Genomic DNA, 3,023 nt, shown 5'->3' on the forward strand with positions numbered 1-3,023 from the left:
TTTCCTGTCCTTTGTACATTTTCTTCCATCCATGACCCTATCCAATGAGTTGCTAAAATATTGAACACAACAGGACTGAAACCTAAGTTCAGGAGCTGGCACTTATGGAAACAACTCATAAAATGAAGAGGAATGGGGCAAGGTAACCAGGGAAATAGGTATGGGCATGGCCCATTTTGTGCAGATGGCTGGACAAGGGAGGATTGGCAACCTAGTGTTCTGGTGAGGGCCAGGGCCTACATCAGAATAGTGATAAAAGGAAACGATATTAATGTTGGAACTTTCATCTCAAAACGGATCTTACTGTTGAGGGAAATGGGTTAATTGTTGCCCCAGTGAGGAATCTCACCATCGAGGTAGAAATCATTCTGGTCTAGAGTGTCTGGGCCCAGTCTGGTGGTGCCTTGGGTCAGGTCACTGATTTCCCAATAAAACTTTTGTCTGTCTTGAGCGGTATTGTTTGGCTCCCATTGTTGGCTCCACAAAGCATCCACTGCTGTTGCTGAGCCACGATTCATGGATCTGTGGAAGGAAACAATTGTTCAGACTCCTGAGGTTAATGCTGAGAGATTAGCGTGAGGGAGATATCGGGCACAATCAAACTGAGATGAAGTGACATGAAAAAGGGTGATTGTGAGTCCATGAAGGCTGAAAATCTCCCATTACTTGTGTGGGTAGGATGAATTGATAGCCACACATCTCCCCCTGGAGAGAAGTATTTCAACAAGAGAGCATTTGCTTCAAATGATGACAAAGGGAATCACTTTCCTAAGGACCCAGGAATGAAGAGTATGGAAACAAAACCATTGTCAGATTGGAAAATGGAGGAAATGGACCCTGGGTGGAGGCACTGCCTTTGTTGCTCTCCCACCCTGAGCCTTAGCCATGAACCTGGGGAACCAAGGGAGATGATCTCAGGACTCCACATTTTATTCTCAGGTCTCACCTCAGGGCAATCACTTTGCATTCAACATATGAGGCCCCAATGCTACTTTGCTTGAACAAATTGCTGAGCTATCAAGGAAAAAAGAAGAAGAATGAAGAACTAGCCTTCCAGCCCCCACAATGGAGAAGCTCTCTATGCAGGAGTGGGGTTGGGCAGGGGCTGTGGAATCTCACCACATGCTGCACCAATCTCTCGGTGAAATTGAAAATCCCAGAGCCTGGGTGATCCATGTCTGCTATGCACAATAGGTTGGTTATGGTGAAATTCAATGTAACGATCTCCAAGTTGCATTCATTAGCTATAACAGAGGAGGGAAACAAAAGACCCATGCCTCAGACCTGGGCATAGCAAACAAATATACCCACTGACACCCATTTCTTGGATTCTCCTATTCTGTCCTTGAAGGAAAACTCCTACTCCCTGGCCTCACTGACACTCATATCAAGGAATCTCTACCCTTTCCCATATCTTCCTTGCCTATTCCTCTCCCACTGTTTTTCCATCTTCTGGTTAAACACTATAAGACACTTCTGGGAATGCATAATGAGGGCGCCCTTTGAGCCTGGGGTACTGGACAATGGTGAGGCAGCTGAAGATGTATCATAAGGGGAAGAGGCTCTCACAAGAGCTGAGGAGAAATCATGAAGAATGGAAATCAGTGACGAAGTCACAGTGTGAAAAATTTCAGGTTGGGGAGAGATCTATTCCATGGGGGAGAAAAGTGGTCCACTTGATTTAGTCACAGAATCCCTTGGGAGGACGCAAAGTTGTGTGGGATGGTGCTGACCAACCACAGGAGGAAAGAGATATTTGTGTAATTGGCTACTCCAGGCAACACTTGTTAGGCTGAGTGCTTTCTATCTAGCATGCCCCAGCTTTCATTTTCTTTAGGTTTTGCATGGGACACATGGGCTCATTTCAAACAACTATGGGAATATTTTTTGATTAGATGTTGAATTCCTTGCCAGAAATGTATACCCTTCTCTTTGTCTGTTTCTGTGTCTGTGTGTGTGTTTTGGGGGGAGGGCTTTGAAATACACATCATACCACTGTCACTCTCCCCCACCCAAGATGATAAACCAAGTCTCAGATATTGGCTTGCCCTTCTTTGCAAGTTGAGTATTTCTTAGAATGAGATGATTTTTAAGGATTAAGAAAATTTTCCTTTTCATAATCATATTCTCTCCCCAGCTTCCAGGTGGGACCCATTGGACATTCCCCAGGGTACTAATGTTGCTGAATTGCTACCTGTGGAGTCTCCAGGCTCTGGGTACACCACGGGAGTTGTAAATGGTGACCCACTGGGTGCATCCAGTGCTGTAAAAAGAATGAAGTGATATTGAAGAGGGGCAGGGATCATAGTGGCCTACAACTATATGGGGTCATCCCAATATTTATTATGTTCCACATGTAGGAAATGCCTAATAAGGGTTTCACAAATGAGTGAATGAATGTGGACAGACCCTTCTGGTTGCCTTAGCTGCCTGGGTTCTCACAGGAGGAGCCTTTCATAAGGACATTGGCTAAAGTGCCCAGCTGGTGACACGATTAGCAGAAGTGGCATTTAGAGGTAACAAGGGACACCATCCTGAGATCTCCTTCAGAAAATCTCTCTTAAAGAGCTGAGCTCCACTCTTAATTCCCTTGATCATTCCACGAGAATTTCTTGCAAAGTTATCACCATGCAGCCTCAGAAAGAGGAACTGGAAAGCCCAGGAAATGAATCACTGTCTCTGCATCAGGAAGGGCCAGAAGGAACCAGAGCCCATTTTATTCCACTTGGGACAATTTATTCATAGAATCTCAGTACTAGAGAACCCTCAGAGTGCTCCTAGCCCTCTTCTATACATTCTTAACCTCTTGTGTCTGTATGATGATTTCTAGTGATGGGAAATTTGCTATGTCTTAAGAAAGACGTCAGGGGAGTGAGTGGAGAATTCCTTTCTAAAGACCCCAGAGTTGACTAAAGTGGAAGAAACGTTGGCATTGCGGGGCTTATCTCTAGCAGTTAAGAGAGAAAAAAGACTTGTGACTCATTGGTGACCTGGGACTCAAAGCTGATTTGGATATCAAAATA

At 44.8% G+C, this 3,023-nt stretch overlaps 1 long non-coding RNA gene across 1 annotated transcript; it reads right to left on the minus strand.

Annotated features, from left to right (window-relative positions):
• Positions 1 to 90: 90 nt before the first annotated feature.
• Positions 91 to 2,933, minus strand: LOC114042907. Its single transcript, XR_003569044.1, has 3 exons — positions 2,195 to 2,933; positions 1,120 to 1,244; positions 91 to 522 (listed from the first exon to the last, which is right to left on the minus strand). It is a non-coding gene; the product is annotated as an uncharacterized LOC114042907 (long non-coding RNA).
• Between the last annotated feature and the right edge of the window lie 90 nt (positions 2,934 to 3,023).

Source organism: Vombatus ursinus, unplaced genomic scaffold (genome assembly GCF_900497805.2).
Source record: "Vombatus ursinus unplaced genomic scaffold, bare-nosed wombat genome assembly UNPS02001090.1, whole genome shotgun sequence".
Lineage (NCBI taxonomy): Eukaryota > Metazoa > Chordata > Mammalia > Diprotodontia > Vombatidae > Vombatus > Vombatus ursinus.